We start from the raw sequence: 14,295 nt of genomic DNA, 5'->3' as shown, positions 1-14,295 counted from the left end.
AACATGGTATTCGGTTGCATGGTCGGCATAATGGTTAAGGTGTTTACCTTCCAGACAGAAAGTGCAGGATTTGATTCTTACATGTTGTAATTGGCTATGCTTAAAATGACCTACAAGGCCATTTAGCCTAGTGCTAATCTATGAATGTATGAACCTATGGTAAGTCTCTCCAGTAAGCTTAAATATGTGCCATGGATATCTTGCATCATACAGGAGGACCTACATCTTGCAAGGAAATGGTGTGGTATTCTTCCTGTGGTAATTTGAACATTGAAAAGATCAAGTGCATCATTTTATTTAACCAGCCTTGAGGTATATTTATTTTTATACAAATCAAGACACTTCCAGCTTTAGTCTCTGTCTGTGGTAGATGGTCTAAATGTGTGGAAGGCATTACAGCCTTGCACAGTCAGGGTGCTCTCTGTAGCTTTACACCATGTCTCAGTGACTGCACAGATGTCAGAATTCTCTAGGGTGAAAAGAACTTGTAGGGAGTAGAGTTTCTTATTTTGACTCCTAGCACTGAGCAGTCACACCTAAAGATTTTTTTGGTTTTCATTAGTTATATCAGAAGGGTTGTCAGGTTGGCATCACCTAAAAAAGGCACTGTGGGGAAGGACAATGTTTTATATAATATTCAAAGCCTATAGGAGGGAGGGACAGACCATACCTAGCATAGCAGAATGGTCTGTTGACCATCCCCTTCCATGCTAACAGATATTTCACCCCCTTAGAATGAGAGGAGGAACTAAACCAATTGTTAAAGTCAGTCATCTTCTGTTCATATAATGGCATTATCTTTGGAGAAGGTAGAGTGCTGCGCAGTGTTAGGCTATATCAGCTTGGATTAAATATTCCAAGAGCTGCAACATGTCTCTTTTCATATAATCTAGGGAGGTACATCTCAGGTCAGTTACACCCACATGGACTATTACTGGTACTTCTTCTTTAATGACCTGTGTGTGCAATCTGGGAGATCCTGTCCAAAGATATGGACTTCACCATGACTTTCTCCTTACTCAGCCTGATGAGAGGGACATCAGATTGTCTGACAGTGGAGTCTCCAATGATCAAAATATTGGATTGTGTGGTGGCTTGCCTTATGGGCTTAGAAGTAGTCTCAATGAGATGTGGCTGTATGTACTGATGTGGATGCTGTTTTGAAAGAGTATATTTGTGTTGCTAAGCACATATGCTATATTTGCTTCATCTAGGAAGACTTTGGAGTTTAGAAAGGTAACATTTAAGTGCCTCAGCATATGTGGATCTGTGTGTCTGCTTTGTGATGTGTGTCATGGGTGCAGCATATCTACTACCGACAAGCTGACTAACATTAGGAATGTTTTTATGTGAGAGCCTCCAGTGACATTGAGTACATACATCTCTCACATACTTTATCACTGTGATTGAGAATTATCTGCACTGCCTTCAGGTGTGCATACGCACTAAAATGGCAATGGAGTTCATATCATTGGCAACAGAGCCTTTTATATTGATTATATGGTTGCTGTGAGAATATAGAATAAAGTAAAGGGTATGTGATTTGTAACTCAAGGGCAATGCTTGTCACTGTGAAAACTAGTTGCCATGTGCACAACTAGTTACTGGTGAAATTTAAAGGGTATATTTATAGGGAACATGTTAACTCAAGGTGCCTGTTTCTATACTGGGCATTGCCAAAACTATTGTAGTAGAACCTGTTTATTTACAGATGAAGTATTCGATACTCTGTAGTTAGGTTAGTCAGTAGCTAACTTAGCAGTATTTACTGAAAATAAATAATCATCTTTGTTAAGAATGATAAATAGTGGGAATCATCTAATTGCCTACTACTCATCTACTACTCGTGTTGGTCTCACCACATCTCCACATTAATGGGATTTAATGTCTCTTGGCTTCTTCTCTCACCAGAAGAGAAACAGTAGCACCAATCCCAAGATGAGGAGCAGGCCACAACCTCTTTAGTGATCAGCAATCTCATGCCAGATGATGCAGTGGTCTATATACTTGTAGCATTTTCCTAGTAGATGCCTTCAACCAGACCAATTAGGAGTGTCCCACACCTACACTCACTGCCCAATTAAAGAACCAATGACCCTCTACTTCTTCTCTCATCACAAGCAAAATGTCGGACAAATTGCAATCTGGTTCCTATGGAGCAGTTATTAAGCTTTCTAGTGATCTGTAGTCTCCAGGAAAAAAATATCCATTTGCTCCTTCTCTCACTCAGAGCAAACTGAGAAACAGAATATGGGCTCTGCAGTGACTGCTAGCCTTTGGACCCGATGATGCAGATTTTAAAGGAAAGATGGGAAAATGGATTAATAATAGCACACCAATAATGTGCCACAAAAGGAAATGCAAAAACATTGCCAACACAGCTTGAACATGTCATAGACCCAAGTTGAAATGTATATGTATGTCTGAATTTGTCACAGTGCCCTTTCAAAATTTAAAGATACTGGTTCTATTTTAAGGATGGCGAGAGTATGCTATAAAGGTGTGGGTAACACTGGCTAATAATAAACCTATTGTGTTTTTTACTGTTGAATATTGAGTTCTTAAGGCTAACCACATTTATTTTACTTTATATTCATTTTTAGGAAAACCCTGAGTAGATGGTGTGACACCGAGAAGAGGGACAATTTTCATTCTGAGTAAGAAATGTTACCAAGCTGTTCGGTACTCCTACTGAAAAGTCACTTCACCCTTTCCAGTGGAATCACTGCAGAAATTAAGCACTGTAACCTACAAAAAACAGAGAAGTTGGGTAAAAAAAACACCCCCACTGCCAGCTTATAAATCCCCATAATTTCACATGGGTTACACTGAAAACCTTCCTTATTATTATGGCAACCTGCTATTCTAAAGAGAAATCAAGTTCAAACCGTATGTTCTAGTCTAACCTGACAAGAGAAGGGATGATGGTAGTGATGGATTTATGTTAGAACACTGACTAGCCAAAATGTCGATGTTCATAATATCAATCCCACATTATTGAAGTGGCACACCACTGAAGTGCCACAAAGTCAAATCTCTTAACACAGACAACAGATTTTTGCATGGGTCAAGTGCTCCTGTGCCTCCCACACCTGCTGGTACTTATATATACTGACTCCAAGATTGTACTGTAGCTGAGACTGGCCAAACCCCAATCCCAGCTGTAAAGCTATCTTGCACAACCACCTACTTGCACTGTGTTATGTTCTGACGTCAACTTTGTGGCAATTCAATGTTGTGTTGCTTCAGTAATATGGAATGCCGACATTTTAGCTGGTCAACATTCTAACTTAAATCCTGCAGGGATTGTGCATAATGAGGACATGTTTACGGTTTTCTCACGTTACCTGAAACAGATGGCATTAATGAACCCGAACAGGTGACAGGTATAGTTATCATTAGAAAGGTAGTTATCCCAATCAGTTGAAGGTTAACTGAAGTCAATCAGATGCATTGCATTATTTCTCATTGTTAATTTCTTGTGGTTAGCAGTGCATTTTTGTGCTCATAGAATTGTATAGCAACTGGCTTAAACAGTATATTGTACTCAGTGAATGTGGGAAGTGAGCTGTCTATCAAAACAATAGCAACAGCAACAAGGACACAAGTACAACAAAAGCGAAAACAATACCAAATAAAACATATATCTTACACAGACAATCTAATTACAGCTTAGAATCAACAGTATTTTCCTGTAATGATAGCAGCAAAAGAGCAAAATAATAATCAAAGGACTTAAACAATGCTTTGTGCTCAGTGGCTGCAGGAAGTGAGCTGCTTATTACAGCAAGAACAACAATAACAACAGGAAATTAAACATTTCTTACACAGACTAACAGCTAACATCAGATAGAAGCAAAAGTACATGTCTGCAAGGGGACCCAACTAAAACAGAGGACTAATATAGTAACAAGCCATGTCTGGGTGCTGTACATGCTGATATTTATTCATATCTGGCACGCTGTGCTATAAGGAGAAGGTTTAATTCATAATAAATCTTGTTAAAATTCACACCCAAAGAAGGTCTGTTCTTTCCTTCAGTTTTGTTCAAAATAGACATCAGACTACTAAATAATTTGTATATTTAAGGATTGTGTTTTTCATAAAAGAAATCCCATCTCGCTTCATATAGGTACATGCATTCAGATGTAATAATAAGTTCAATAAAATTACATTATTTCTTGCCACTTTAGTGCAAATCGTCAGTGATCTTCTTCAAAACATACAGAATATTAACAAGGCAAACAAAAATATGTACAGTGAACACAATAGTAATAATCCTATGACATATATTGCATTTAAGTACAAATTACACAGCTCTTTGATTGAGCTATACAGCCCTTTTTGCTCATTTAAATCATTCCTCTTCTGCCACAATTCAGGTAAAACAAAGCAAATCAAATGCAGTTATGTAAAGTAGATGAACATAATTCATATAAACCAATAAAGCATTGCCATTCACGCACTCTCTTTCATATATAAATTAAGTGCTCTGGCATCTCCAGCAGAGCCAGTTATGGTTAATCAGAAGTGTCTGGACATAGTGAGGCTACACGAAGATGTCGCAGGGAAGAACCACACCACCATATACTACATTTCACAAAGTTAAGCACAATACATGCACAGAAAATTTATGGTGCACAAGCATTTTGGTCTATTCAGACTTAAAATTTCATAATGACAAATAATGTTTCATACCGTTTTGTTTAATGTGATTGGCAGACTCTTTACCAGCTACTAAAATCCAAAGTACGTTGTTTAAGGGAATTGTTCAGGAAGAAGATAAAGAAATCTTGGGACCCTATAAAGAGAAGATAATCAGAAATGAATCAAAATGACGTATGTACTATGCATCATGCTATAATTCTGAAATTTACTGTTTTCATTCTAAAAATAGTCTAAACTGCAAATCATCAAAATTAAATTTGGAGCATTTTCTATCCTTCATCAAGTCAGAATTGGCTATAATAACTCCAAAACATCAACAACTGTCAAAGACACTAGTTGCATCAGAGAAAAGTAATTCTTTCAAGACAGGATATTTACTGCATATACCTAAAAGACAAGTCTTACTAGTGGATCCATTTCTATGAATTTGGAAGCTTCTAACTCATATTGTTTTCAGTGAACTGAAACTATTATGTAAGCCAGAAATGTTTCCAGTTTTACATTATGAAACCCAGTTTGTATCACAATTTGAACATTATTGAATTTATCAGTGACTGACATAGTTTGTGAAGTAACTCACCAAAGGAGAAAAAATCAAAGGGAACTCATGCCCATCACTATTATGAAATTAATTAAATTAAAAGGGATATACATGTATTTGTAAATGTATGGATTTTATAAATCATTTTTATTATAACGTATTTCCCTGCAAGTTCAAGAGCAGGTCTCATGTATACACAGATGTTGAAACATATCAGGATGTTTGGCCCCCTTGATGTTACGGTTGCAACTTCTGTCTGTGCTTATTTATTACTTTGAATTAACTTCACTGAAAAGCTATTTCATTATAACTTCAAAGGTTTTTGAGAAAGACATCTTAAATATGTTGACTTTTTTCCTCACTAGGTAACTGCCTGTGTCATTGACCTAGAGAGAAAAAAACATTGACCATACCCCAGGTGACCTGAGTTCAACTAGCCAGTTTGGTGTTTGATAGTGTAGGCAAGGTGGGATGGTAATTCTGGCCTCAGTCAAGCCACTTCACTGATGACAGGGCCTCTCTTGAACAGTGAAGGCCCACAACAATGTAGAAAACCAATGCCATGAAGACATGGGTGTGGACCCAACCCAGACATGTTATCCCCTGTCAGTGCACATAGGTGGAACATGCATGGGTGATCTATGGAATATAGGTGGAGCTTCTAGTGCTACCACTGCTTACATCATCACCAACAGTGGGATTAAAACATAAGAAAGGAAAATGAGCTCATTGCACAGAAGCCAGTGAGAGGACATAGCACAATCTTGTCTGTCTGAATGTTGGTTCCCCCTGAAACAATGTAGGGGAGGTTTCATAAATGGTAGGCATGGGGGCAAATTGACCTCCCAAAAAACCTGTATAGCTACTTGTTGGTTTATGTTTAAATTTTATCCTTTAAACATTATTCTAAACTTACTAAATATATCTTAAAGCATTTACATTTTACCCAGAGTCCACAAACAGTGAACCAAGCAGCACACAGTGTGTAAATGTTTGCTTCAGCTTTTCCGCTGCTCAGTCATTTCCTTAGTATGAGTCTCATTCCTGATACATGTTCCAGATTGGTCTACTACAAGTAATCATGTGTTAGTAGCTCTCAATATGCCTCTTTGCTTACACTTGAAAAAGCAAATGTTCTAGTTCCCACTAGCCAGAATCTCCCACTTCTAGGTAGTCATATCAACACCTGATCCTAAAAACTACATAGGCTTATCTGAATTTAAGCCATAAACATAAAACTACCATCCAGTTTCCAAGCCAACTTCTTGTCCCTTTCATTGAGTCTACTCCTCCTCCCTAACTCTAAAGTTTCCAATAGCTCCCTAAACCAAAAACTCCAACCGCCTACCTAAGCCTAAGTTCCCCTTTCACTAAAACTCCCTTCCCTCTCCCTAACCCTAAACCTCCCTTCCTGTTCCCTAATTAAACCCCATATAAATCCAAAACTTCAGGCAAGCCAAAGTGTCCAGGATAAAATAACATCCACTGGTATCCAAAGTACATATCATGGATACACCGTATGCACTACAAGGAATTTATTAAAAACAAGCAATAGAATAAAGCCGTAAGATCATAGGTTCATAGGTCAGTACTAGGCTATTAGCCTAAGGGCCTAAGTAAGCCTATCCAACAAGGTTCCCTGGCTTATGCCACCCAATAAAGTTATTTTCCTGATGTTTTATTTTCCTGTGTCCCTGACTAACAGAGCCATGGAAGTGATCCCCGGGGTGTATTTCCTATTTCCCATCCACTCATCAAGATTTTTCTTGAAGAGTACTAATGAGGAACTTTGCTTGACATAGATGGGTAGCTTGCTCCAGAGTATGGGAAGTCTCTGAGACAGGAATCTATCCCTCCAGCATGTCCTGTTTATTGTGGTGACAATGTTTGGGATTTCTTTAGGTGTAGCATGTCCAGCAGCTCTGGGTTTGACATAGCTTTATATGTTAGGCAGAAATCACCTCGGAGTAGGTGATATACTATGGAGTAAAGCTGGAGTTTTTTGAGAACGTCAGTGTAGGGCACCTGTTTGAGGCCAGTAATCCTCTTTGTGAGGTACTTCTGTGGCCTTTCCAGCTGTTGCAGATGTCTTGTGAGGTACATTCCAAAAGGGGAGTTGTACTCTATAATGGGTCCAATGAGAGTCTAGTAGAGGAGAACAATGACCTCTTTTTTCCTGGATGAGAACCCTTTTGTGATGAGGTGTGCCACATAGAAGGATTTCCTGATTACTGTGGCGATGTGATTATCAAAGGAGAGACTACGGTCCACTTGGGTCCCAAGCTCTCTTATCACACATTCGGCGTTAAGTAGACTTTCGTCTATGTGGTAGTTCATGGGTACAGAGTTTTTACCAAAGTGGATGACAATGCACTTTTTGGCATTGAGCTTGAGGCCATGGCTCTGACACCAAGCATCTGTCTCAGTGAGGCCCTTCTGTAGGATGTCCACATAATTTGGGGACTCAACTATAGATCCTAGTTTGCAGTCATCTGCAAACTTCGTTAGCCAAAGGCCTTCTGTGATAGCCAGTACTTCAGAGAAGTAGATACCAAACAGGAGAGATCCCAGGATTGAACCCTGTGGTCCTCCAGTTGTCATTGGTTTGAAGTCAGACTTGGAGTCTGCAACTTTTACAGTGTGGGTTCTGTCAGTGAGCCAGTTGGCAACCCATCTTGTGACGTAGGGATTTATACCTAGTTTAGTGAGTTTAGCTATAATTCCAGAATGGGGGATGGTGTTGAAAGCCTTAGTGAGGTCAAGATAGGCTGTATGAACCACCTTAGCCTCGTCTACGGCTTTGGTGACTGCCTCAAAGAAGTCAATCAGGTTCAGCAGGCATGATCTGCCTTTCACAAACCCGAACTTGGTGGGGTCCTGAGTTTGGAGGTTACCAATGTCTTTGTTTATGAGTTCCATGATGATACGTTTCATGGCCTTACAGACCAGGCTTGTCAGGCTAATAGGGTAATAGTTCCAGGGAACAGTGGTGGCTCCCCCTTTGTGGAGTGGGATAACTTGCTGTGCACCATTCAGTGGGCACAAATCCTGATGTGAGGGTATGATTGAACATGGTGCTTAGGTGGGGAGCCAGTTCGTTCTGAAGTTCGTGTAAAACGCAGCCTGGGATGTTGTCCAGAAGCATTAAAAAAGAACTTGTCTTGTAAGCTTTCCATTTTGATCTTACGGCTTTATTCTACTGCTTGTTTTTAACAAATTCCATGTGGCGCATAAGGTGTCTGTGATATATATTTTGGATACCCTAAACAAACCCCCTCATACTCCCTTCCCATAGTTGCTTACTTGAACTCATATTCGAGTTCGAGAGTGAGAAGTGCTCCCTCCCCATGGCTATTTACCCAAACTCATATTCAAGTCTGACCATGAGCAACAGCCTAGTTGAGCTACAAGGTACTTGAGACACCAGTTTCAAGGCAATGGCATTTGAGGTTTTGTGAATCAAACCCTGGTAGTGAACCCATTACAGATTTATTTTCTAACTTCTTTACTTAGTACTTATAAATGGTATCATTAGATTTATCCTTGTGCTAAATCCTCATGCAGTGTTAACATTGTGGGTTTTCTTAGTGAGTTACATTTTAATTGTTGATATTCTATTATGTATTTTAAGATGCAGTTTACTGCTTACATACATAGGACTTATTTGTTATTAATCTGCACTTTACTTATTGTACATTCTTTATTTGCTCCTTGTGATCATTTTGTTCATAATATGTCTCAGTTTGTTCAGGAAATGGTCAGTAAAAGAAGTTCTGACAAAGATTTTCAGTGAAAATCCAGTAAGGGGCTTGCATCTATATATGATTACAAGTGAACATCCTTTTGTTGTGATCGTGGTATAATGTCTCATTTTGACTAGAAACTGGTCAGTAAAAAAAAAAAAAAAGTCAGTAATAAGCTAGCAAAATGCTTGCATTCATATACATTCACATCCTGTCCTGGGCTCGGTGTGTATGTGGAAGTACATAATGTGCTGGATTCCAAAGTTGTGGACAGCAAAGCATTCTGAAAGAAGATGTCAGTACATCAGCAGCAGGCCAGACTTCATAATGTATGCTGAAACAAGGCAAAGTAATTATCTATTCAATGTAGAATAATTGTGGACTCACAGCACCCCTGCCAGATTCCAAAAACACAATGGGTGTGCCAAACGCAATTTAAATGTGACAGTACTTCATTGATAACTTTCTGAAAACACTCAGTGGAGGCCACCCGTGCTTCATTTTATCACTACTATATCATGCAATTTCCTAGGGAATCCTGTGGATTCTGCAAACATAACTTAAAAAAAATGCAACTGGTGTTTAATGCACTACAGCAGACTGAAGTACTGTAAGGCATAAGGCATAATAAAGGATGATCTGCTAAGGCATCCCAAAAGGTAGCCAGGTAGGTACATAGCCAGGCTACAGATAAACCAGTTCTCTGGAAAGGAAATAATAGATAGAGAGCTGGTGCAGGCTGTGTGCAAGATGTGTGTATCCCATATGTATGCTCATAGTCTGTGGGGTAATCCAGTAATGATAGAAACAAAAGTGTGCCTGAGTCTAGGTATACTGGCTTCTGGGGCATATGGGAGATGCTTTAGAGTGTCCCAAACAGCTGTTAGTCACATTCTTGTGCAGTTCCAGGGAGCAATGTGCACCAGAGTAGATGAATATATCCACTTCCCAACAAAAGTCATGGAGTGCAGAACTGTCATGCAACAAGTTCTGTGCCACAGTCAATATCACCCATGTCCTTGGTGCAATAGACAACACCCACATCTCAATCAAAACCCCAGCTGTAACTGATGCTAAACAGTACATCAGTAGAAAGGGATGATCCTTGCTTCATTGTCAGGTGGTGTACTCTGCAGACAGCCCCATTACTAAATCTGCTTTCCAACATGTTAAAATACCTGAGGGAATAAGTACATGACCGCCACTATATGCGAAGCAGTAGTCAAACATTGTCACAAGAAGTAAAAAGAACAATTATTTTTTCTCATCCCCTCTGAAGCCAGAAGACTGCACTTATCCACTGTTGCCTTGGCTAATGACTTCATACAGAGCCCCATCAACTCCTGCTGAGGATGCATATAACAAAGCACACACTATGGCAGGAAACACCATCAAGGGTGTGTTTGGCATGCTGAATGCAAGTTTCAGATCAATGGACACATCTGGGGGTGCACTACGATACACCAGAAAAGGTATCTTAAACAGTCATTGTGTGTGCCATGCTTCACAACATTATAAAATTAAAGCATGGTGCCCTCTCAGCCAGAAATATGGGTGACCTATGCCAAGAACCCAGGGGGAGGGATTTGGCATAATTATTAAGGCATTTACCTTACAAAAAAACAAGGTACAGGGTTTGATTCTCACCATTGAGGGAAACTGGCTAGGGTTAAAATGACCCACAATGGCAGCTAGCCTAGTACTTACCTATGAATTTATGAACCACAGGTTTCTAATGTTGAGCTATCAGAACTGTCACAGGATGATCAGGGGGACATGGGGTGAGAAGAAATAGGTGTGGGTAATGGAGGATGCAGCCATATGTCCTAGCTCAGTCAACAAAGCAGTGTCTAACACACACCTTTGAGTTTAGGCAAGCCATATGCAAAGATATACACAGACTAAATGGTGATGTTCCCGTGTTGCCCCACAACAGCACAGAGCACGAGTAATGGAAATAAGCTATTAGTTGTCCATATTCAGCATCATACACAACTTAAATATATAATATATCTGTAAGAAGAAATATAGAACACTCAGTAAGGAACACATCTGGATGTATGCAGAGGAAACATCACCAAAGGAAGTCTCTCTGCAAGGTACATAACCAAAGAGGAACAAACAGGCAAATGAGTGGTACACAGGAGGTGTGCATAACAGAATGTGTTGCTGTACAAGTATGATATCATCAAATTGATAATTAGCATGGAAAGGTAACCGTAACATAGCCAGCATCACAAAAAATCCAGGCCCTTGCAGTGTATGGGAATGCATCACCATAAATATAGCCAAAAGCACGGACTGTCACTAACATAGATGCATTACACATAGTAGCATTCTGCTATGTGTAACAGTGTTGTACAATACAGTAAACAGCATACAGCAGCATGAGTAATTACAAAAGTCCCAAGGACAGGCCAAAAAGAAAAAAACATCTCACAACCCATGCTGATGTGGAATGTCATAAATAAGGTAATGCTGTGATGCACAGGTTACTGCTGCAACAAGACTCAGAGGTAAGAATGCACTCAATCATGCAAAGCATTGATGATAGTGACTACACTGTACTCATGGAATGTGAGCACTGTTGAGGATACAGGAACATAGGTAAATATATGTGTGTGTGCAATCAGTGAGTTATGGAAAAGCACACATGGGAATTAACTGTCAGCATGGTGATACAAAATAGTAATCCACAGGACTGCAGTGAGTGCTGAGTGTGAGACAAGTGCAGTACCAAATTAAAATGCCATAAGTAACACAGGTATCCATACAGAGGCATACCTGTGCATGTGGGAATGGCAAGGAAGAAGGAAATGTGTAATGCCAGATGACAAAAATAACATGCTGTTACCACGTAAATATGTGCTATATGTCAACTATAAGGAGATACAAATATAATATAGAAGCATGGAGATAGCCACATAGTGCATTACTGTCACCAATATCTCTGCTAGCATATGATAATTATAAATAAATATTACATATTGCAACTTGAAGCTAGTCAAATACGTTAGAGAAAAAGTAATTTGAAAAAAAAAAAACACCCATGGATTGATAAGTCAGTGGCCAGCACAGTGGTCATCATTGCTACAGGGCCAGCACATGGGATCAACTGTCAATGTTACTCTAATGCAATCTATGGTGCTCACACTGACACACTGCAGTCTTGACTGCCACTGCCATGTCCGGAAACCTTTGTTCCATGGAGCTGTACTGAGGAGCTGGATGTGATGACACTAGATGTGAGAGGGCCATGTGTTGGTCTAATGAGAAGGGGTTTACCTCTCTCTGCTGGAGGCAATATTCTCAGTATATTTAGGGCACATACCCAGTTAATACTATGGCACAGCTCCAACACTGCTGTAACAAGGCTTACAGCAAAGCATGCAACAGATACCACACTGTGAAGCTGCACAGACAATGCTGCCACAACCTCTCCATGTCTGTGCTCCTGACCTTCATGTAACACATGCAGCTGGTGTACTACAATTGGTAGCATGAGCAAGTACATACAGGCCAGAAACATGACATTACTCTCAATGTTCATTTGCCTGTAATAGTAGGCAGACACCCTCTGACATGCATCCATACACATCAGCTACACTCCCTTGAGTATACTGATGGGCAATATTGGTCCATTGTGGGGAAGATTCACCATCATTACCAGAGTCTACATGGGACAGTCAGTCACAGTCATTATCACATCATCACTTGATGTCCCCACATTATCAAAATGGCCAGCCACATTATTGTCCCTATCAGAGACTAAACCATGAACCACATGTCTATCCCCATTTGGGCCAGACAATGAACCCAATGCAGTGGCCCATATGTCACTGGCTGTACTATCAGAGAGAGGCATATCACACCCCAACTCAGGATCATTGGATGGGCTACTGGAAAGACAGGTTGTGGAAGTGCTACAAAAAGAGACAGATGACAAATTTCATATATATTCACAGAAGTCAAATAATGCAGCATAGTACTGATGTTCAGAGAATTATACAACTACAATGTTAATGATTATGTGGACTTACCTGGTCTTCATGGCTGTGAGTGGTTCAGAGATCCAATATAATAAATATACACCATGTCAGTTACATATGAATCACATGACAAATAATGTCAATACAACTATTAAAACCTACCTGGCATGTCCTACTCTGACTCCACTGCCAGTGGTGAGGGTTAAACTGACACATTCTTATAAAAAGACAAATGTGCACAACTCAGTGTTAAGCACATACAAGGCATCATGTGGCATTCAAACTTGCAGTATAATACACAGCAAGTAAGCTATACATATTTTGGATGGGTGATGGTAATATTCTGATTGCAGGTTCATACATTAGCACTAGGCTAACTGTTCTTGTGGGCCATTTTAAGCCTAGTCAATTACCTCATGTGAGAATCAAACTCTGCACCTTGTGTACACAAGGTAAACACTTTAACCGTTATGCCAACCTCTCATCCCTGTCTTGTGCAGGTGAACAAGACCACATTAGTCATGAAGGGTACATATGCAATATCAATAGTGAAATGTAGCAACCATGTACACTGTCTTATCAGGTGCATCCTCCATGTTTGGGGAGCATATCATCTGATGTAAAGCAGATCCTGCATTATAAAATGGCAAGCAAACAACCATGTGAGTATGATCCTCAGTCTTAACAGGAGGCAGAAGCACATAACAACTATGGATCATGCTAACAGGATATGGAGACATGTGACAAATGGTGCATACAACATGTAGATGCACCTTTGTAGGGAATAACCCAATCTTAATATAGTAGATCAGAAGGGTGATAGAAAGTGCTGTCCAACAGCAGCAGCATGAACAACTTTACCAGATCTGTCTGTTCTGATAGCTTCATGGCCCATGTCTTGTTATGATGTATCCTTAGGTTAAAATGGCACACAAACATGTGTGAGTGTGTGTATACTCCACAGACATAACATGAAGCAGAGGCACACAATAACTATGGATCACACTAACAGGATATGGAGACACTTTGGTGGCATGTTGCTGCTGTTCAGATGTTAATGGGCCTATGCAATTGAAAAACATAACATCATGCATGTTACATGTTTCTGACAGTTTTATGTATGTATTTTGTTGGTAAGATAGCACGCTATAATGCTTAGGTTGTGCACCCATATTAGGTGTAGTTCTGTTGCTGCTGTAGCACAGATATAACAGTATTGTAAGAATTATGAAGTGCTGCTCTGCAATGGGAATTGGTGCATGGTGCAGTGTTTGTAAACAGTGGACACACCTCTACATCCTGGAACACCTTCCTCAATACATCCCCCTGGTATTTAATGATGCTGGCAAGTAGT

General features: G+C 39.8%; 1 long non-coding RNA gene across 1 annotated transcript in view; it reads right to left on the bottom strand.

The window, feature by feature from the left end:
• Positions 1-14,295, bottom strand: part of LOC122796942 — a 2,551,311-nt gene that overhangs the window by 537,482 nt on the left and 1,999,534 nt on the right. The window contains exon 4 of the long non-coding RNA XR_006364015.1: positions 4,699-4,801. This is a non-coding gene — a long non-coding RNA (uncharacterized LOC122796942). The remainder of the gene's footprint in view (positions 1-4,698; positions 4,802-14,295) is intronic.

Source organism: Protopterus annectens, chromosome 3.part0 (genome assembly GCF_019279795.1).
Source record: "Protopterus annectens isolate FY-2018-M chromosome 3.part0, PAN1.0, whole genome shotgun sequence".
NCBI classification, from domain to species: domain Eukaryota; kingdom Metazoa; phylum Chordata; order Ceratodontiformes; family Protopteridae; genus Protopterus; species Protopterus annectens.
This window is presented reverse-complemented; position numbering and strand designations above follow the sequence as displayed.